General features: G+C 42.8%; 1 protein-coding gene and 1 long non-coding RNA gene across 4 annotated transcripts in view; one reads left to right on the top strand and one right to left on the bottom strand.

Moving 5' to 3' along the window:
• The window catches only part of SLC24A2 (solute carrier family 24 member 2), a 224,075-nt gene that overhangs the window by 122,135 nt on the left and 78,471 nt on the right, over positions 1-23,469 (bottom strand). The window lies entirely within an intron of this gene.
• LOC116663087 lies at positions 5,700-22,523 on the top strand. The gene is made up of 3 exons (XR_004319135.1): positions 5,700-5,710; positions 19,002-19,005; positions 22,291-22,523. It is a non-coding gene; the product is annotated as an uncharacterized LOC116663087 (long non-coding RNA).

The raw sequence follows: 23,469 nt of genomic DNA, 5'->3' as shown, positions 1-23,469 counted from the left end.
CCCAAGGCACAGCTCCGTCAGGCATCCTTTCCTACAGTCACAGATATCAGGGGCTCCAGAAACCCTCTGTCCACTGCACCTTCAGGCAAGGGATGGACTCAGGTGCTACAGGGACCTTCGCTGGCTTTCCTGAACCCTATGGGTTGAACTGTATCTCCCGCAAAAAAGACATGTTGACTTCCTAACTCCCAGGACTTCAGAACGTGACCTTATTTGGAACAGGGTTACTGCAGATGTCATTAGTTATAAGATAAGGAGTAAGCGCATCCTAATCTAAAATGACGGGTGTTCTTATAAGGAGACAGCCATGTGAAGACAGACACAGGGAGAACGAAGGCAGAGATGAGAGGCAGGCAGCTGCCAGCCAAGGAATGCCGAAGATGGCCCCCATGGAAGCTAGGGAGAGGCGAGGGCGGATTCGCCAGGTTTCTGAGGGAGCATGGCCCTGCCAGCACCTTGATTTCAGACTTCTAGCCTCCAGAACTATCGGATAATAGATTTCTGTTGTTTTAAGCTATTCAGTCTATGGTGCTTTGTTATGGCAGACCTAAGAAACGAATCCAACTACCTATACTTAAGAAGCAGTCCCTTCCTGAAATTCTCTTCAATTACTTATTCTGAGTGCGTGCTCTGTTTTCTGCTGGGTCCTGACTTTCCTAAGGTGAAAAAGCTAGGAGCAGGGTCCAGGGCTCTGACGGCGAAGACGCAAGTGCTTTCCTCTGAAATAATACTAATAACATCATGGAATAAACTTAGACGGTGCTTTTATGAACTCCCTTAATGCCACTTGGCCTAAGCACAGTGCTGCAGACTCATATGCTCAGTGTGATGACATGCTTGATTTTTTGCTATGAGACCAGCTGGGTCTGTGTTCAATGGAAGAGTGGCAATGAAGAGTAAGCTCTTGAGAAAGCTGGTTTTCTGAAGAGGCACAAATACACTCAGAATGAGTCAAGTGGAAGCCAGGGTCCACGGGGGTCAGGATTTTCAAATACGCGGCCACGCGTCTCATGAACACCATCAGGAGAAGAGCCAAGCAGGAGCGCAGGTCTGGACCTCCATTTCCATCAGAGCCTAACACCACAGGACCCTATCTTCATGGTTAAGATGAACAGGTGGGGAATTGTGAGGGGACCACATCCCTTTTAAATGCAAGTAGGATGCCTACTTGGCAAGCTACAATTCCTCCTGATGAAAGAGAAACGAAAAGCAAACAGATGAAAGGAACTGCCCTGAGAGTTTTCCTTTGTCACAGAGGATCCCCTGATTGTTCCACCCTCTGGACCATCTCAGAGCCTCCGCTTCAGCTACCTCAGCACCTGCCCCAGGCAAGTAGGTGGGGAAAGCTGCTGTCTAAGGAATTACTGCTCTACCATTTCTTCTTAAGGATGTCACTAGTTTTAGTCGAAGTGACTCATTCACAGAAGTAGGTGCCCTGGTGGGGGGAGCTCTCAGTGATGACTTAACCCGTAATGGTGCTGTGCCTTTATATTTATCCTCACACTTTATCCCTTCCCTTGATGATCACTGAAGGTCAGTTTTGACTTAGGGCACCAATAAAAACATATAAAGCACGCCCCACCCCTTTGGAATAATTTAAAGTGTTTGCCACCCAGATATGCAGAAATGCAAAAATTCTTAAAAATCTCTAAACCTAGGTGTGAGGGCAAGAAAGGGGAGGTGACTCCAACAGGAGAGAGGGAGCCAGGAAGCGAAAGAAAGATGCGAACAACGCTACTTGAGAATGCCTCCTCTACTCTGGGAGTAGCTGGGAAAGTGGTGTGTTCGGAATTGAAGATTTAGAAGCCTTGGGGCAAAAGCAATTCATTCTAGAAAGGCAGTTTCCTGATTCCTTTTGCAAAAAAAAGCTTATACTAGAACTCCCGGCACAACACCACCCCCACTAAGTTTGCAAACCTTCGGCACCCGGCACCAGGGACTTTACACACCTTATCTCATGGCGTCCTCATGACAAAAAGCAGAAAACAAAACAGCTTTCCTAATGCGAAAGCTGCCTAGTAATTCATTCTGACTTAGAAGTCTTGCAACTTGTTTTTGTCTTTTCTCTAACAAACCTCATCTCTGCTTCACTTGCTGAGCTATTTTTATGCTAAACAGCCCCCAGCCTTTCCATCACACTCTCCACTCCCGATACACTCTTTACCCTGGATAGCTTATCCTTTAACCCAGAAGTTGTGTTCCAGGAAGGTGGTCACAGGCTAATAGCCTCAGAAGAATGAACAGACCCTCCAAAGTTTCTCCATGATGCCAGGTAGATTCACCAAGATTAAGAAGAATGCAGCAACCTGGACAACACCCTAGTCGCCTTTCTGTTCTGTCCGGTTTTTCTATAAAACCTTAGGACCCCAACTCCCACATGGACTCACAGTCTCTGAGGCACCAGCCTGCTGTGATTACCCTTCACCTGGCAAAGCAATAAAGCTCTTCTTTTCTAATTCTCCCCAAACTCTGCCTCCAAGTCTCAAGTCAGCTGTCGGGGTACAGAGGCTGGTTTTTCGGCAACAATGACACTTTTAAGACAGGTAGTATTGCTACCCCGTTCTACAGATAGGAAAGCTAAGGCTTAGAGAGGTTTTGTAATCTCCTCAAGGCAAACACCAATAAATGGCAAAGCCAGGCTTGGAACTGAGGTCTGGCTGAGCTCAGACGCATGGGAATTCTGGTCCACTGCGGCGTTGCACTAGGACCCCAGAGCCTACCAGCTAGTAATTCAACTCAAAAGCTAGTTTTTGAACATTGTGGCAGAAGTTCCCATATGTGGATAAACTGTGCTCCTCTGTCAGGAGCAAGTTCATCCTTGGGATTCTGTGGGTTTGCCGGATAAGAGACACAGGCTAAAAATCTTGCCATTATAAGCACTTTGGTTTTAAATATCCTTTCTCATAATTCCTCCTCCTGCAACACAACAATGCAATCTACCCACATTTATGTATTTTCATACCTGTGTCCTTTGTGTATTTATTATTTAACTGACGTTAATTATGCAACCGGTGAGCCCTTACCACACTGCCTGTGTTTGACTGTGAATCCTCTGATACTATGAACATTTCCATGTAAACTACTAGATAAAGTACCCAATACATTATCAAGGAAGGATCTTGCTTTATCATCCTTTGGATGGTTAGGGAGTCAGCAATTATTGTAAAATCATCATGTTCAGGCATCTTCTAAGTACTTTAAATGCGAGAATTAAAAAAATACCATGTTGGAAGAAGGCAGCTCAATATTTCTTTTTGCAGAGGGCCCATGTGGGGCATATCTAGTAGCTGCATAACAGGACATCATCAGGAAAGATCAGAGACATTTCTCAATTCTCCTCTTCTCATGTAGGGGGCCCAGCACCTGGGCCTTCAACCATATGTCCTTGAACACATTTATTTATTTATAACTCCAACAAGTCACTATGCTGAGGAAGTTCAAAGAAAGGATATGACAAGAATCATCAATCCCTTCATTTTTTCCCAAAACTTTAATCACAAAATAAAACTTTAATGTCCTCTAGGGCAATCCTTGACGACAAAACCAACCAAAGTGAAAAATCAGGGAGCCTCGTATTGTAAATTTCCATTGTTCCTGCCAGTGACAGACACTTCTTCCTGTTTATCATTCATATGAAGCGTCTCAACATATCTGAGTGTGCATGACCAGCGTAAGTCACTTTATCAAAACACCACGAGAGCTTTTCACCTGCTCCACCCGCATGGCCTGCTCGCGATTCCCTACGCACACCCTGCACACTCACCATTCTCCTTCTGACAAATCCTTCCTCTCTTCATGTGCACCTGAACCCTCCTCATTTTCCACAGTAGTGTTAGAGCACCACGTCCTTCCCTGCTACCCCAGGCCAAGATCTTTCACTCTCAAGACCAATGCTGTGCAATAGAAATATCACATGAGCTGCATTTGTAACTGTAAATTTTCTAGTAGTCACATTAAAAAAGTAACAAGAACAGGAATGATGGCTCTACTTAATAATATTGTATCAAACACTGGAAAAATGCTGAGAGTAGATGTCAGGTATACTGATCACATAAAAGATGGTATCCATGTGAGGAGCTGATATGTTAATTAGCTTGATGGTAGTAATCATTTCACTATGTACATATATATATATATATCAAATTATCATCTTGTATATATTAAATATTTATGATTTTTATTAAAAGATTCAAACATGTTAAAAAAAGATAATTCAAAAAACAAAATAATAAGAAATAGGTAAGATTACTTTTAATCATATAGTTTACTTAACCCAGTATATCCACATTAGTATAATCTCAACATGGAAATAAAATTAGTAATGAGATATTTACATTTTTTAAAAAACTAGAGTATATTTTATACTTATAGCACATCTCAGCTGGACTCGCCACATTTCAAGGGCTCAGCAGAGACATGGACTGGGCAGTGCAGCACGAGCTGTGTGATTTCTGAGGACACAAGTGCAGCGCCTGGCACACAGTAAGAGTCATGCCTGTTGCTTAAGTTCTCTCTCTTTGAGATACACTTCTGTCTGTCCTGCTCAGTTTGTGATGATCACGGCGCCCTGTACTGGTAAAACCTCCATGGCATGTGCACATCCCCTCAACTAATCTACCAGCCCTCGGGCAGAGATCAAGGGCTATACTTTTGATTCTCCCACAGAGTACACTGAGCTGCCTGGAGTCCCCGAACCTGGTGACCCACTCCACATTGCCTCGGCTTGGTACAGGCTGTTACTCCTGCCAGAATGCTCCTTCCACTTCTCCTTTAAAAAATAACACCTGTTCTCAAAAAGCACCCTGCCCCTGGCCAGTTCTCAATTGGATTTAATGCCTGCTTCTGAACATCTTTTATCAGGATTTACATTGTACGCTCACAATCAATGTGCTTGTGGTTTCATTAACCGCCCTATGAGCTGTTTTGTGTGTGTATGTGTGTGTTCCAGGTCTTACTGGTTTTAGATCACTAATATCAAACATCACACCTGTAACACTAGTTGAGGAACAATACAGAGTATATGCTAGACAAAATATTAATTTATCTTCATAATTTTGAAACAAAACAGGTTTCTGACTTAAGATATACTCTGCATTTATCACCTACAAAGCAGGTAAATGATTAAGTGTTCAATATTGGCTGAGTCCCTGGAGAGGTTAAAGGAAAGATGGAATCCAACATTCACCAAGCATGACAATCCAAAAGAGAAGCATCACTACCCTCATTTCACAGATGAGAAAATAGAAGCTCAGAAAGCTCAAAAGACTTGTCCAAGGTCACACAGCTAGTGAGTTCCTGAAGAGGGATCAGTCCAGATCTGTCTCTGAAGCTGATCTTCATGCTGGTGTCCTAGTTACAACAAAGTTCTAGAGCAGTAGCCTTCTGATGGCTTCAAACAAACCCAAGCACAGGTGGCCTCTTTCCACAGATCACGGAGGAGAGCATAGCGCATAGGCAGGCATCTCTGCTAACTCCATTCCCCCTCTGGGATAATCTCCCCCCCCCCCCCCGTCAAACACAATGGGTAGTGACAGAAGATGCGTCCTGACTTGTCAGCAGAATAGACTCTTGGGGACACAGGGATGGATCAGACCAGTAGAAAAGCCCTGGGTCTACATCCCACGAGCTGTCGGAGGGCAAGAGTCAATTCCAGCTTCTGAGTGTGAGAAACACCTTTACTGTGCCCATCCTGTTCTCAAACGAGGCTCTTGTTTTCTCTCTCATTAAGCATTCCTGTACCATCCTCTGTACTGGAGTCTGCCTACACGTCACCCAATTGGACAGATTAAACTGTGTGCACATATGCCTGGCACCATGGTCGGTGCTGTCACAGGCAATCCCAGGGCTGCTGAGGTCTCCTGCAAGGCACTGAAGCTTCTAGCAACAAACCTGGCGGCAAGCAGAGTACCGGGTACATATCTGAATTTGCAAACAGGGATGATTTCCCTTCCAGTCTCCCATCTCCCCTTCTAATAAGCAGCTGGACAGCTGGAAACAAAAGAGATTGGCAGGGCTGCCCTTAGAAGCATCTGCTGCCCTGAGTGCTGTGGCTTCTCCCCTAGAAGAGTCATGACCCCATAGCGGGATAGATGGATTTTCTCAACCTGTTTCTCTGCAGGCTTAGTCTGAACTCACATTACACACAGATTAGCACCCTTGGGTAAACGTTTTGAGTTTGAATTTTTTTTTTTTTAATGACAGACCATTTATCTATCTTACCACAAGGAAAATCAATATACAGAAATCAGAAATAACAACATAAGTAAGAGACAATTATTTGCTTTGTTTCACAGGAGATCTGATGCAGGGTTTCTTTCAATGGCAAGTTTCCTTGGCGCACTTAGAACAGGGGTTAGTTTACAGATAATTTTTTAAAGGAAAAAGTCCGGCAATAAATCACAACTGCCATTTACTGAGTAGTCTCTGTGAGACAGACTGTGATAAACACTTTACATGCATTATCTCAATTATTGCTCACAGTAACCCTAGAAGTTAGACATTTGCCATTTCCTGTTGTATAAATGAGAAATCTAAAGGTCAAAGAAGTGCAAAGTCAGGGGGCAAACGTGATATAGTGGGTTGAACTGTTTCCCCCCAAAAGATAACCCGAAGTCCTAATCCCTGGTACCCGTGAGTGTGACTTTATTTGGGATGGGGTCTTTGCAGGTGTACTCAGGTTAGGGTGAGGTCATATGGGATTAGGGTGGGCCCTGTATCCGAAGGCTGATGTCCTCTTAAGGAGAGAGAGATCTGGACTCAGAGGGGACACACACACACACACACGTGGTGGCCATATGATGATGAAGGCAGAGACTGAAGTGATGCAGCTTTCAGCCAAGGAACGCTAACAATTCCCAACAACCACCCAAGGCTAGGAAGTGGCAAGGAGGGACACTTCCCTAGTCTTCAGAGGAAGCGCCAATACCTTGATTTCAGGCTTTTAGCCTCTAAAACTGTGAGACAATACATTTCTGTTGTTTACAGCCCCACAGTGTGTGGTGCTTTGTTATGACGGTCTGAGGAAACTAACACCCCTGGGATTCAAATCCTAGGTTCTCTGGTGCTAAAGATTAGCCGTCCTCCTCCCAGAACGTCAAGGCTGAGTGGTGTGGGGTTAGTGACATCGGAGGCCCTCAATCTTACCTACATCTGACTGCTCGCTCTCCAGGGAAGCCAGCGAAAGACCATAGGCAGGGCAATGTGACAATCTATCAGACATGAGTTTCCTAAATGTGGCCCCAGGGAAAGGCACAAGGGGAGACTGTCGAGAAATGCTGCTGTTGTCCAAGGAGAAAGGGAGGTGGCGTGGACTCATGGTGGCAGCAGGAATGAGCAGAGATGGATGACTCGGAGACGTGCTGCGAAGGCAGACTTGTAGGACGGCTGACACATTGGCGCTGGGGTAAGCGTGAGGGGCGAGCAGTGGGGACGCCCAGGTTTCTGGTGGGGTAACTGGGTGGGTGGTGAAGCCCCAGGGAGAAGAAGGGAACAGTTCTGTGAGTGATCTAGTCTTGATGGACTCAAACTGAGATGGCCTGGTTGTAGAATTCTCTACGGGCATCAGGCAAAAGTAAGTACGAACCCTGGACTGGCAATACGCTAGCTACGAGACGCTGGGCAAATCATTTAACCTCCCTCATGACTGTTTCCTCACCTGTGAAAAGTGAGGATAATGCTGAGTTACTATATGTAGAGACAATATAGGGAGTGTAGTCAATATTTTATAATAACTATATATAGAGTCCAACCTTTAAAAATTGTGAATCACTGTATCGTATACCTGTTACTTATATAATATTGTACATCAACTATACATCAATTTAGAGAAAAAGAAATGGAGCAGGGAGTAAAAGATACTGTGGTTGTACTGAGGCTGGGGGGATGGGGTGGGCCACTCTACACTTAAATTGGTAGCAGCGAGGTCCAGTGGCAAAAGCACTACATGAAATACAGAGGTCCCAGGCAGAATCCAATCTCCAATTACCGACTACATAACTATAGTCTGAGGTCATCTATTTGTCCACTTCTTTATTTGTGAAACAATACTACTCCTATTGGCCCATTTCACGGATTTTACCATTGTTGTTCAGAAAAAGTGAAGTAATGAAGTGGTTTGAAATGAAAAAAAAATTATTATTGGACTGTCTAGACTCTAGAGTTGTGAGAAATAAATTTCTGTTGTTTATATGCCTCCCTACTGCAATTTTTAAAATAGGTTATCTGTATTGGTCAAAACATAGAAGGAAATGTCAGGGACAAAAAACCAGCTAAAGCAGTAGTTGCCTTTGGGGAGTGGAATCAGGGCTGGTGAGGGCAGGGCAGAAGATTACCTTTTTTTTTTTTTAAACCTTGTCAATACTTAGTTGATTTTTAAAAACTATGTATATGTATTTTTTGATTCAAAATATGTTTTAAGAAAAATAAAGGAAATTAAAAATTACAAAATAAATATGTACAGAGCAATGGTAAGCACATGATGAATGGCTAGCTTTTATAAAATACTTTATAATTAATAGAATTCTTTCTTCTTTGAACACATCTTATTAGTTCTCATTATTTTCAAATGAGGTACAGGGGAACTTGTTTTAATTTCCTCAATTAAACGTGAGAAAAAATCTGAGTTAACTGGGTGGTATACAGTGGTTAAGGACCTGTGCAAGCTCCCTCTAATGTATAAGAAAATAACAATTATTTCCAACTCTGTTTATCTATGTCCATACTGTAAAGTATCCATCATTTTTAGTGCAGAGATTTAAACATTTTTGATTTAAAAGGGGATGGAAATGAGTTAAAGCCAAGCAGTATAGAGAATATATATTTAATTTCCAACAATTCATGGGAACAGCATGTACCAGTAATAAAATAGCACTTTCTCTTCCTTAACAGATTTTTTTCTACTCTAAAGGGCTACTAAAGCCATTAAGTTTGTTCAATGCAGGACATCTTGTCTTTTTCCCTGAGGTAGTATTACGAGGTGCCTTTCATGGTTTCAGACGTAAACTGCTCCCTAAGTGGGGGGTCTGTTCTTTGTCCAGAACGTGTATCTGTTCCACAGCACAGTGTGCCCGTCATGATGGGTGCAGTTTATGTGCACATTCTCAGAGCTACACAAACAATGCACTCTTTTCTTAAAATATCTAAAATAAAACACTCTGTACAAACTAATAAAGAGCAGGCAGCTTTATATTTGTGTACTTGGGATCTGCTTTTTCAGCTTGAGAAACTGGTAAATCTCAATGCCTCTACTAGTGAGGTGTAACTCGATTTCCCTGCTATTTAAAAACACAGCCTAAATGAGTTAGCATATAAAAAGACAAAATAAAATCTCAAGAATCGTAATGAAAGGGAGAACTGGCTAAAATAATGACAGAAATCTTGCCAAAGCCATTCCTTCTCCGACCTGGTTATTTCCCTCTGTATTTCCCTCAGGTGTCTCAAAATAAAAAAGGTTCAAAAGTGAACACGCTGTGAGTTAACCCTTTCTCCTCCCCCATCCAGACCTGATCTTTCCCCCACATTCTTTCTTGGTTAATGATTCCATCATCCAGCCAGAAGCCTGGAGCCATCCTGGGCCTCCACACTCACTGCCCAGGTCTGACTGGTCACCACAGCCTGGAGATGATGCCTCCCGATCATGGCTCCGTCTCCTTCCTTCTCTCCATCCCCAAGTTTGACCCCTGGACCAAGTGTTCCTGAACTTCTGGAATCGCCTCTTTAAGGGTATTCTTGCCTCTGGCTATGGAGTCCTTCATTCATCCTCCACCAAGGAGCTTTATAAATTTTCTCTCTTCCTGGGTGATGCCCTTCACTGGCCCTGAGACCTACAGACTGGTGTGTCAGCTCCTTGGAATAGCCTGGAAAGTGTGCCAGAATGACCTCTTCCTCCTGTGGAACCTCCTACCAGGCTCCTCCCGGCCCAGCCAGCACCTAGTATCTCAGCTGTTCCATGCTGCCTGTGGTCTACCGGCCACAGCATGCTGCTCCCTCTGCCTGAAAACGTTGTTCTCCACCTTGTGACCTGAGAGAACTATCCTTAAACCCACTGCTAGTTCTGATAGTGCCTCCTCCAGGAAGCCTTCTGGAACCTTTCCTTCTCATCCACTGCCACCTCAGTACCCTAGAGGTACTTGGACCCTAATTCCATTCTCGTACATTTCCCACTGTATTTATAATGTTTTAATTTATGCATCTATCCTCATGGCCACAGTGGCAGCTCCTTGGAGTGAAGACAGTCACTAATTCACCTCTGATGCCTCAGCCTGCAGTGCAGAGCCTGGACAACCACTGAAGTGCCCCATCAACTACTGACGTGATTTATGATCCCCGTTGCTCATTGTCAGCATCCTACCGTGACTACTTTTCAGTATCATCTCTTTCCAACTGGCATCCTCCCAGACTGCTGTATTTTCTAATCTCACCAGACTCTTATCTCCCTCCATTTTGTAGATGGGGAAAGTGAGGCTCAGAGCATGTAAGCCGTTCCTAGTATCACACTGCCAGTAAGTAAGAGTCAGGATTTGACCCCAGAGCTGTGTGAGATCACAGATGCTCCAGCGCTACCCTCTGCTACTTTCCTAGGACAGAAGCAGTAGATTGGGAGCCATTTCTTCAAAGCATAAAACGTTTTGTCTCCCCATGTCTGTGCTCATTCTTCGCCTTCTCCCTAAAAGGCCCTTCTCACCTCTACTTGTGAAAGTCCTACTCTCGCTTTAAGGTCTAATGCAAATACCACTGACTTCGTGGAACATTTTCTGTTCCTGCCAGTTTGAAATGTTTCCCCTCCTGTGCAACCCACAGTATTGTCTCTCTCTCTCTCTCTCTCTCTCTCACACACACACACACACACACACACACACACACATGCCCAGTGCTACCCCTTCTCTTCCATGGCTTTGGTTAATTTTCCAGTTCCCATAATGCGAATTTCTGCAAGACTTTTCCCTGAATTAAGCTGGAGTACCTTTAGTGCAGGGAGCAGATCTTTTCCATCTTTGTTTGGCCCCAGCCCCAATACAATGTTGTGCATACGAAAGATATTTAGTATATTTGGGCTGAGTGAATAAGTGAATGAGTGTTCATGTCATTGCTCTATCTGAGAACGGGGGGCTTTCTAAATGTCCTTACTATAGTAACCTGAAAATAAATATCTTAACATGTATCCGGCTCAACTGTAAATATTGCATCTCATACAGCATAATTGTTCTTCATAGTTTGAGAGCAGGAGGAGACCACAGGAAAGGGGAAGGCACATGTAATCTGGGACTTCAGGTCTGAGTCCCTGAGATCCAAAATCAGGAGAAGAAAGATGGACAGAATGAATTGTTGTTCAGGAGACTGCTCTCAACCAGGAGTGGTATACTCTCCCACAGCGCATGCGAAGCATGTGCATGTATGTGTGTACCTGTGTGTGTGTGTGTGTGTGTGTGTGTGTGTGTGTGTGTGTGTGGCAGGGCAGGGAGGGGGGTGGCTGGACGACTCAATGGCTGGGGGCAGCACTAGCATTAGTGGGCAGAGCCCACTGGATAGTACCAGCCCTGGAATGCACTGGGCAGTCCTACATAATGGAGAACTGTGCTGTCCAAAATGCTTATGATACCTGTATCTGTTTTTTTTTTACTGCTGCTGTAACAAACTATCAAAAGCTTAGAGACTTTACACAGATTTACGTTACAATCCTGTAGGTCAGGAGTCTCATGTGAGTCTCACTGAGCTAAAATCAAGGTATCAGCAGCACTGCTGATACCTGTCCAAAGGCTCTAGAGAATCTATTTCCTTGCCTTTCCCAGCTTCTATAGGTCACCCACATCCCTTGGCTTGTGGCCTCCTTCCTCTATCTTCAAAGCCAGCAATAGTAGCCTGAGACCCTCTCCTATGCATCACTCCAATCTCTTCTTCTGCCTCCTGTTTCCACTTTTAAATGCTTGTGATTACATTAGTCTCATATGGAGAATCCAGGGTAACTTCCCCAACTCACGGTCAGCTGATTAGCAACCTTAATTCCACCTGCAACTGTAACTCCCCTTTGCCATGCAGCACAATGGATTTACAGGTTGCAGGGATTAGGATGTGGACATCTTTGGTGGTCATTATTCTGCCATCACAGAGCCCCCCACTGAGAAACACTGGAGAAAACCCCACACTTGTTGGTCATTGGTGATTATCTTCTGTGTTACATGGGTTGCCCTCAAGACAGGCACTCAGGAGATGGTCCAAACCCAGAGAGCTCCGAAAGTTAAACACCCCAGTTAAATTCTCAGCTCCCAGTGTAAGTATCACTCCATTCTCAGAAGCCCATCACCTCAACATTCCTTCCCATTCCTCGTGGTACCACTGGAAACCACCAGGAACATCAGATCCCAGTCCTGAGATCCCTCCTCATTTACAGCTGTAGGTGTTAAGCACAGGTGAGAATTAAGGTCATAGGGAGGCATGTTACATAATTAGGTTATATAATACAAACATAGTAAGTTAGGTTTTTTGATCTTCTAGTTCCTAATATTGATACTGATAGGAGCTTCCAAGTGTGACCACACAACAACTTATTAACAGCTATTTATCACCAAGGTAATCTTATAAAAACCAACTCCCTAAAACAGTCACATATTCTATGAACCCAGGAAGTGAGAAGAACTCATGGTCTCCCATGCATGATTTTGTTCCTTAAATAATAACTATAGTTATTACGTCTACCATTAAAAAGTGCCAGATGCTTATTGGCACCAGATTTTGTTTGTTCCTTATGACAATCCTGTGCACTTTATTCCCATTTTATAGGTGAGCAAATTGAGGCACAGAGAGATTACATTATTTGTCCAAGAGCACATAGCAAATAAACACAGCCAGGATGTGATCCTGACTCTGCTGGCCTCTAGAATGTGCCCAGGCCCACAAAAATGGGTTGGAGGGGAGAAGAGGCAGACACTGCCCAGCCTTTTGTATGTCTCAGGATGAGGATAACTGTACTGTGTACTCTGTAAACTGTCCTTCACTGCCTAGGTCACCAGGTGGTAGAGCAAAGCCTACTTCATCTGCACTGGATAAACTTTACGGCTTTCTAAGAAACACTTCTGATATCCCTGATAAAAACTCTTAACTCACCCATCAGCGGCAAGGCCTCAAGCTAATTAGCCTAAAGTACTCAGATTAGAATGTGGTTAATTCTGCAATCATTAAAAGTTATCCACTGTGTCCAGGGAGTTTTGATAATAAAAAGAAACTTAGATCCTTTTTCGAGGAGTTTTCCTAAACAATGGTCTTTACTAATTATTGTGCTCAATAATTACTTGTCGAATATATGAATGAGTGAAAATAGCATTTAAAAATTAGATGCTTTAAAAACATGGAAGTCTGTATTTCTTGCATTAGTGATGATCATCTCTAGGGTGGTAAAATCATAGGTAATTTTTGTTTGTTTATCTGTATTCTCTATTTTCCTCCACAATGAAGATGCTTTTTTTCACATGTATATTTTACCTAATGGGGAAAGTTTTTGAAAGTAATTTTTCATTAGAAATTAGATTAGTAAGATAAAGACTAAATGAAGCAAATAAAACAAGATAAATGAGCTCTTGATTAATGGAAATTTTACTATTAGCAATCCCATTCTGATTAAAATGTCAAATAAAACAGATAAAACTTTGTCCTCTATTGAGGTATGTACTAGGAAGAACAGGTTTGGCTTTGCAGAGAAATGATTTTACTATTTAAAATTAATTTCTCAACCCAAGGGACTTCTGTACAAATATCACAACATTAAAAAGTTTTTTTATAGAAAAATCCAAATTAAAGTGAATAAACCTTCAAGTCTCAGGTATTTCAGCAATTACCTAGATAAACATATTTATATGTCTATATAAATACTGTACTCAATTATATGTGGTATATATCACACATAGTACACATTCTAGACTATATTGTATCTATTATATGCTACATTATAAATTTATAAATAGACACAATAAGTATGGCTATATAGTATAGTTACATAAACAGATACATATAACATACAAACGTATGTAAACAAGTATATAAAGGTATAAACATAAAATACAAACACACACACACACACACACACACACACACACACGCATGCACATGAAAAAACCAACGAGCAGTGATGACAGAGCCAGGCCCCAGGCAGCATCGTGACATAGACAGAAGCACGTGGGGCTTCAACCAGACAGTCCTGGTCTCAAGTCCCCTCCCTCACATGAGCTTTGTAACTCACATGAGACTCAACCTCTTCGAGTCTCTTTCCTCATCACTAATAATGGGCTCATAATACTGACTCCCAGGGTTGTTAGGAAGATGAAAAGAGGTGATGTAGGATGGCAGACCCAGCACAGAGTCAGGATTCAGTAATGGGAAACTCCTTCAGCTTCCGCCTCCGTTTGTTATTCTGACCCTAACTTGTGGGCTCTTTGCACCATACCACCCAAAGGCACCAGTCTACGGAGTTCTCAGTACCCTCTCCTACATCTATTTCTGGTAAGAAGCATTGCACCCCGTTCTGTGGCGGGCATTCGACTCAGAAGGAGGATTTCCAAACCAGAACGTGCACCCAGCTTGCGGGCATCTGCAGGCTTCAGTATGTCCTAAGCAGCCTGGGCAGGTAAACCTATGAAGTGATTAAGGCAACCAAGTAAAGCACTTGCCTTTTGATTTCTCTCTAACTTGGCTGTCTAGTGTGATACTTTATTTTTATTTAATACACACTGAAGGTTCTTTTTTTTTTTTTTGGTCTCATTTCTTAAATTTTACTTTCTAGTCAAAGGAAATCAAAGGCATTACCACAGCACGTCAAGAAGGCATCTAGACATCTCCTTATAATGAACAAATACAGATATTTTGTCTTTTCAACTAATTCCTGCTAAATAGCTCATGTTTGCCTGCACTAAAACAAAATTTACAGAAATGCCTGGAATTAGGAGACTGCCTACTTTAGAGAAACTACAATGGTTTTCTCCTAAATACCTCCTTGTTCTTTACAGAATTGATATGAATTGACTATTAAGTGATGCTGCAAATTCTTAGTTCTTACAAGTAATCGAATACAGAATGCCCCATCATAATATGATAAGTGGGATATGAAAATCAATTGTATAAAATACGGAGTTGTGAATTAGGAGGTTAATGAAAAATAACATATTTTTGTCAGTCTGTGCTGTCACAAAATCCTCAGAAGTAAAGGCAGTAACACTTGTACAAACGGCGGTACACTGAGCTTCTAGGCAATTATGCCCTAATTCTGCCCTGACTCCCACAAGAGAAGAGTGTAGCCTCCCCACTGAGCACAGGAGCCAGCAGAGGGTCGGGCAATCACCCGACCTGGTTATCGGAGTTTGTGTTGTTACAGGCCAGATTATGGCAGATTTTAACCCAATAGGTTGTAGATTTACAGCACACTTATCTACATATATCAAAGGGAAGTAGTGTCCTGAGGTTCTCTAGATTATCCATTTTGTCATTTCTAAGGACTGTATCCCCAGAAAATAGGGACAAAAATCCCTCTTCATAGGGTTGCTGGAGGCTGAATGAGGTAACATTTGTAATGTGCCTAGCTCAGGCCTGGGACACCGCATACTCGTAATAAATGGTTGTCATCCTTATTACCACAGGAAGGAACCTTAATTGGTTCCTGCAGATGCAACTAGCATAAAATGATTAGCTACTATGGGCTCTCTCAGCCAAACATCAATTCAACCTATAGTACTGTGTGCCGGGCAATATTATTCTAGCACTGGGACCCCCCAGAAAGGATACCCACAGTTTCTGCCTTTAGGGAGTTCACAGTCTAGAGGGAAAGACAAGACACAGAAATCCATTAACACTGAGAAGTACTATGATGCAGGGGGGGGTGGGGCTGCGGCTGGGAGTAATGGAAGCAAAGGAGAAGACCCAACCCTACCAGAAGGGGGGTTACTGGGCTGAGTCTTGAAGGCTGATGGTAGTGGAGGAGAACTGGGCACTCCAGGTGAAGCCACAGGCACACAGAGGCACAGATGCAGAAAGTGTCAGGGCACACTGAGAGAAGAGAGTGGCCCAAACCAGGCAAACCCACTGCCCAGGGGCTGAGGACAGCGATGAAATGAAGGAAGTAGACCACTTAGAAGGTCTGATGCTGCTGCAGTGACTTCTCTCCGCGGTTCATGAAGTTCTGCTGAAAATCCTAGTTTCTTTGCGTGATTTTGTTCATCAAGGTGACTGAGTTAGCAATAACGCTTTAATTGCACTTTCTTAAACATTATGAGAAATAAAGACAGTTTTCTGTACATAATTTTTATAGCTAAAATGATGAGAAGATAAGTTCCACTTTGGGGTTCCTTTACCCCTACAATCTTTCACACGACTCATTTCCTTATTTTAAGGCAAAGATCCGCGCCTTCAAAACGTTTGAAAACTCCTCAATTTCACAATGTTGAGAAGCTCATAAGTACAGCTAATGACAAACTTTCCTATCAAGAGCTGACATAATAAATGCTCAGAAACTTTTGCTGACGTGAAAAACTCTGAACATACGGTGTGTGTGTGTGTGCGCGCGCGTGTGCACGCATTTCATCGTGCTTATAGAATCAGAACTTTTCTTGAGGACTTTACAGCTCCTACCTGACTCATCACTTTCTGCCTAGAAGTGCAATAGCCTTTGAATTATTTCCTGGTCTCCTGGTTCCCTCCTACTTCCCCATCTTAGCCGGTTCTCAGCAGAGCAGGCAGAGTGACCCTGTACAAAATGTTGTCAGAGCGTGTCTCTCTCCTGCTGAAAACCTTCCAGGTGGTTTCCTATCTCAGAGCAGGAGCAGAAGCCCTTCCAGAGACCCTTCAGTTGTTTGAGGGTCCAGATCACCTCTCTTACACCACCTGTCCTTGCTCACGTTTCTCCAGCTACACTTCAGAGTCCCGACCTCGCTCCTCCTCCTTGGAATGCTTTTCACCCCAGGCATCCAGCATATCTCAGATCTCTCTCTCCCTTCCTTCAAATCTTTGCTCAAATGTCACTCTTTCCAAGGAGGCCTTCCCTGACCACCTTATTTCAAATTGCACCCTCCCTGCCCTCCAACAAGCCCTGCCTCTCATCTCTGTTTCATGGGTCTCCATAGTCCTCCTCACTTGCTAACATCCTAATTTATTTTCTTTATTTTCTGGCTTCCTCCTTTAGAATGTAATCTCCACGAGGGCACGAATTATTGTCTCCTTTGTTCACTTCCATATCCCTCAGCCGGATCCTGCTGCAGTCTGGGCCATTGTGCAGAAAGTGAACCATCTGTGGTCCAGTAGAGAAATGGGGTCTTTCCGGGATCCTAGTGTCTCCATTTCCCTCTGTTCCTGGTTCATACTGTTCAGCTAAGAAAGTTTTTGAGTCAAGACACTCTCTATGTAGCACAACCATAAAATGCAAAGCGGTGGGCAGTAACAGAGGCTGCTAATGTAACGGGAGCAAGTTTGGCTGTTACCTCTGTTCTCAGTCAACAGGAGCATTACAAACACGCATTAAGGATCTATAGATTAATGAGTGGGGAGATTATTTACTCTCTAGGGACTCATTCTGTCAACCTTTGTCTGAGAAACAGTATATTATGTTCACAGAATATTGGAGAGGGGCGTGACAAACACTAGTTTGCAAAAACAGTTCCTTCACGCAACAGATACAGGCACTGATGGATGGCTTCCACCAGGGTAATTTATCACCATTTCTCCTGCCCAAATCCACCCACTTCGTTGCACTGTTGACATTTCTTATGCAGATCTCTCTGCCACAGGTTAATTGGAACTGGGACCTAGCTAGGGGCCTCTGAAGCTCATTATCCTGCATCATGGCTGTGCGTTATGTGAGCACTTACTGAGCTGAGATTCTAATTTTAACAACGCTGGCTTACGGAGATGACATCAAGAAATGTTCACTGGGCCGGGAGTAAGATTCTCAATGGCTAAGGCAACACACACAAAATTATGTTCAGTGCTCCTTTTGGGACTGGTAGGAGAGAGATGCACACAGGACTAAGGTAGCCAAGTGCAAAACTTGGGCCATTCTGTCAACCAAAATGGGAAAAACACCCCCTGAAATCAAATCAAGATTTGCAGATACTGACTACTATATATAAAATAGATAAACTACAAGTTTCTGCTGTACAGCTCAGGGAATTATAGCTAATATCTTATAGTAACCTATAATGAAAAAGAATATGAAAAGGAACATATATGTATATGTATGACTGAAACATTATACTGCACACCAGAAATTGACACAACATTGTAAATCGACTATATGTCAATAAATAATTGCTAATAATATTCAAAGGAATAAAGATGTCAGTTTTCTGTAATAGTAATCCTCTCCTTTAGAGCTGTTTTCCCTTCCTATGAATTTTAACTAAAATGTCAAAAGGGGAAAAAACTTCAATACCAAACCCCAGGAGTGAAACAGTCTCAACCCCAATGTGCAGAAAACCCCAAAGGAAAAGCCTGCTCCCGTGGCAAAGTAGAACCAGCACAGTGTCTTGTGTGACCCAGCCGCGGTACAGGGAGCAGGAGGAACACAGCAAAAACAAGCATACGAATGCACCGTATGAAACAGCAAGGCATCTTTAATTTGAGATCAAAGAGACACATTTACAGTTGATCTTAAATACATAATCGCTAGAACTAATTTGTACTTATTCTAAGCAAATGATGGAAGATGTGGAAGGTTTTTGAAGATGGGGCCCAAAGGGAAACTCCAAAAAAACGTAATGGCTTTCATCCATTTTCCCTTCTGTTTACTTTCTCTATTGATTGGTTGGACTGTCTTGGAGTGAGATGGATTAAAAAACAAAACAAAACTGGTTATCAGTGGTTTAAAAAATAAGTATGGTAAAAAATGCAGACAAACTGAAGTTGTAGTAAAGTCAAGGATCCACAATGAATGTTCAGTTTCACAAGCCTTGTTCCTAGCAAACATCGATGCAAAGTTCTAGTGCAGGGCATCTGCCAAAGAGAGGAGAGCAAATCCCTTTAAAGAACATTAGCCGAGTGTTTACTGTAAGTCAGACACTATAATAAGCGCTGGGGTGAAAACACTGAAAGTAAAGCTCCCACAGGCAAAGAATTCAGAGTTTAGTCGGAGAGATGGATGAATAAGAATAATGACAAAACTAGAAAGTAGGAGATACAGGTCTTCAGTGCAACTGGAGAAAGCTAAGGAGTGATGCCTCGGCAGAGGGAATTGAGAAGATTTCAGGGAGACAACAAAGATGTTGAACTGTATTTTGAAGGGTGCAGAGGATTTCACTGTCTTTCTGGAAATGGAAGGGTCTGGAGAATGTGATGGTCATTTGGTCTGGTCACATGCAGCCATTCTGATCAAGTGACATGCGTCACACACTCAGCAGCCAACATTCCGATTGGAAATTGTGCTCTGAACTATTAAAAAATCTCCACGAAATGTCTTTTTATTTTTTTCATGAAAGATGTGGCCAATCAAGCTTTATTAATTAAACAATGTTTAGTACATTTCTCCACTTCTATTAATTGGAGGCTTCCAATTACAGCTTTTGAAGTAGCAAGGATGACTGTATTGGGTGATGGGAATCTAGCTAAGGGCGAACAACTGAAATTTTATATAGACAGAGCAGCTTTCCTGTGGTTAAATGGAGGAGTTAAGAAACATTTTAGGGGGAAACATTAAAGAATGCTGTGGGTGATCTGATGCCTAGGACACCAGGCAGGGAGCCATGCGCTGTGGGCATGTGGGCATCATATACCTTTTTGCTTTCTCGAATCTCCTGGCTGTTCCTCCCTGGGCCTATGGCTACTTGTCGTCTCCCTCTTGGGGGGTAGCCCTTAGGACTCTATGGTTACAAGCAAAAAAGAAACTCCCTGTTAACATGAAAAGGGGAACTTATTGGAAAGAAATGGGAGAACTCACTGGATTGAAAGAAAATCAGGAATCAAGTTTAGAAACAATAGGCATCTGGGGTTCCCAGTAGCAGAAACTGATGGGCAGTCTCTCTACAAGGTCAATAGATCCCAAGTTTTTTTTTTTTTCTTTTTCTGTTTTTGTATCATCTCACTCAAATATCTAAGGCCCAGGAGACAGGCAGGGAGTCTCCCTTTAGCCTCGTGATTTGTGCTAGAAGCACGGATCCCTCCCCTCCATGGAAATCAGGATGCTGAGCCTAAGGGAAGAGGACCCCCTCTCCACAGGGTCTCCCTCTAGAACCAGGGTGACGTCCTTAGAGCGAAACTCCACTCAGGAAGCATCGATGATGCCTTTTGACCAAGATGGTCTAATCCAGTGTCTGTGATGGTCAAGGAGAGACGTTCACATATCCTCAAGCCATCAGTATGTGTGGCTGCGAAGGACTGCACTTGACAGACCCACACTGTAACTGAACACGACAGCACCAAAAATGAAGGAAGGTGAAACCCTGAGTATATCGGACAGCAAAGGTGAGCTTTTTATATTTTGGAGGTTCCAGGGTGGTGAGTTTCTTCTAGATTTGTTGATGTCCAGAATATCGTTCTTCCCACTAGGGAAGCCAAATGGTGAGAAGAGTAGGTGTATAAGAAACCCGGAAAAACCCATCCTTGAAGATGACAAGATAGCGGCACTGCAGACCTGAGTTCTAACCTAGTTCCACATTGGCTCCGTCATGGTAGCCTGGATGAGTTAACCAAATTGCTGTGTTTGGGGTATGGAACATGTAAAACGGGACATTCTTTACCCCTGTGTGCAGTCCTAAGTTAACTAGGTTTTACAAGCCATTATGAAAGTCTGTCGCAATTTATGTGGAAGACTTGAAGGTAGCATCCACAAGGAGGCAAACAGAAAAGCAAATTCCTTTCACCTGTGTGGGTGGTGCCACACATCAGGCAGTGGGTGTGACAGAAAAGGGCTTCTGACTTCCTCACGCTGGTTGCATTCTTCATTCAGAAACAGCTGCTCCAATGTGTCCCACACCATGTTCTCAACTCATCCTGGAGCATCCAGGTTTTCATCTCATGGCTCCCTTTGGAGTTTGGGGTTCTCTCTCCCCCCCTCACGTGACTTTAGCTCTTGCTCTCTGGCTTTGACCTTTGCTCCTCGTCTGACTCAGTTTCCCACCAGTTACTCCTTTTGGCTGTCTTGACTGATACCCCATGTTAGAAGACTGGTTTTTGGACCCTGTAATTTGAGTGACAGATTCTCCAGGCAGGTGCCTAGACCTCTTGAGAGGACCTGGACAATGACTAAAAAAGCCCAAGTTACTTAACTGTTATTCAGCCATGGCAACTCAGTAAGGAGTCACCCCCGTTGTGTCTTCCAGTGTTTATGCATAAACACTCTGTAGCTTCCAATAATTTCTTTCCCCTTTTTCCATTTCATTAACCTGCTAGGCAATATTTTTGTATGCTTTTGAAAAGCTCTGTGAAGGCTGCTTTCAGTGATGGGTGAAATGATTTCTATAAATAACTCGCAAATCAATTTGTTCAGCTTGTAGAAATCTTGATGAAGAAGGTGCTATTAAATGTGAAAAATCAAAAACTTCATTTTAGGGTGGAGTATTCGACAAGTACTCTGGGCAGAGAGCCCTGGATTTAGAACAGGGCAAACCTGGGCTTGATAATCTGGGCTTTCTGGCTTCCTGCCTGTGTGGTTTTAGGTAAGTCACGTAACTTTTCGAGAACCTCAGTTTCTTGGAATGTGAAATGAGGGAATAACATCCCTCTCCCTGAATGATGGTAAAACCAAAATAAAAGAACACACAAGATTATTGCTAATAAGATGCCAGGGCCCTTTTGGTAGGCTGATTGCATTTTTGTTAAATCTGAATTTGAAAGCTACTCCTAAAAGTGACTGCAAATAGTGGCGGAGGGCAATCACTGGGGAATTTTCTGGTTTTAAAAAAGTTGCACTTCAGCTGACTAGAAAGCAAATTTCCTTAGAACAAGTTGTGTTTTTATCTTCACTTTAAAGATACAAATCAGAATGTGTTCTTGGTGAATAACTTTCATTGAGGAAATACACTAGGAGTGCATTTGTAGAATTTTTTTTTATCATTTCACTGATTCTGGGTTTCTTATCTGTTCCCAACATACATGGCCTTCTCTAAGCCTTTTATTTTGCGTGTCCCAATGCCAGACTTGAAGACCCTAGAATTTAAATTCCCTTAGTCTGTTATTTTGAATAAATATAATGCTTTTACATAAGGTTAAACTGCAAATCGTTAGGGTTACCTCTGAGTACATAATATAAACTACAGTTGACACTTGAACTGCATGGAAATTAAGGAGGTTGACCCTCTACACAGTTGAAAATCTGTGTATAACTTCTAGTTGGCCCTCTGTACATGTGGTTCCATACATGTGGTTCCTCTGTATGCCCTGTTCCTCCGTATCTGTGGTTCCAACCAACCTCAGATTGTGTAGTTACTGTGGTATTTACTTTTGAAAAAAATTCATGAATAAATGGACCTGCAGAGTTCAAGCCTGTGTTGTTCAAGGATCAGCTGTAGTTTGGTTCTAATCTTATATAAATTTAAGACTTTCAATTCTTTCAAACAAATGAATGTATCTTAATTAAAACTATAAATCTATAGTGAAAGAGCCCTTTACTGAGATGGAGGAAAAGGAACATATACCAGGGGCTGCACTGACATCAGCTGTTTTCCTGGTCATTTTACTTATTACTACTTCATCACATTTTCAACACAACCTAATAAAACAATCGTCATTGTTGCCATTTTACAGATGAGGTAACTGAGGCTCACTGAGTGGTTTAATTACATGAGCTCATTAAGTGGTCCAAGCCCTAAATGGTACAGCTTTCTTGATGCTCCAGCTAGTGCCCTCTTCCCCAGAGAAAAACCTCGTGGCAACACTAGGACTTCCCAAAGAAGGGAAAACTGCAACTACATCAGTCACTTATTCTACAATTTTTTTTTTTTTAAAGGTTTGAGCTTTTCTCAAAAGGTCAGGTTCTTAGATTACTCAGTTTAGTCTCAACAAGGCTGCTACAGCTCTGATGAGCTGACATTCTCACTAGTTAGGGGAGCTAGTGAGAGAGATCTGGATGCTAAGGAATTGTTGGGAACTTCTTTCAACATACCTGAGTAATGCTCAGAATATTTGTTCAATCATAGAGTATGGTAATGTGACACATGACATCATGTTTGTTATAGTTCTCAGGAAGTAAATGCCACAGACCCTGAATTGAAGGGGAAATGACTTGTCAGTGTGGCACAACCGGTGGAATCTTCATTACAAGCAAAGTCTTCTACTCTGGCCACCTCTTATGTGCAAGTCCTTATACGAGCTCTGATGTTTTCTCCTGCCAGCATCCACTGCTACTCTTTCTGGGAGCAGCACCTCGGTGGTCTTGGAGGACCCCTCTCTCTTCCACTGTGAGTCAATTTGATTCAGGAGGGGAGGAACCCCATCCTCAGCTTAATGGGACCGGGTGACTCAGGCTGCTTCAGACGGTGTACCTCACCTCCTGGCCATAGCTTCAATGAG

The sequence above is a fragment of the Camelus ferus genome, chromosome 4, assembly GCF_009834535.1.
Source record: "Camelus ferus isolate YT-003-E chromosome 4, BCGSAC_Cfer_1.0, whole genome shotgun sequence".
NCBI lineage: Eukaryota > Metazoa > Chordata > Mammalia > Artiodactyla > Camelidae > Camelus > Camelus ferus.
This window is presented reverse-complemented; position numbering and strand designations above follow the sequence as displayed.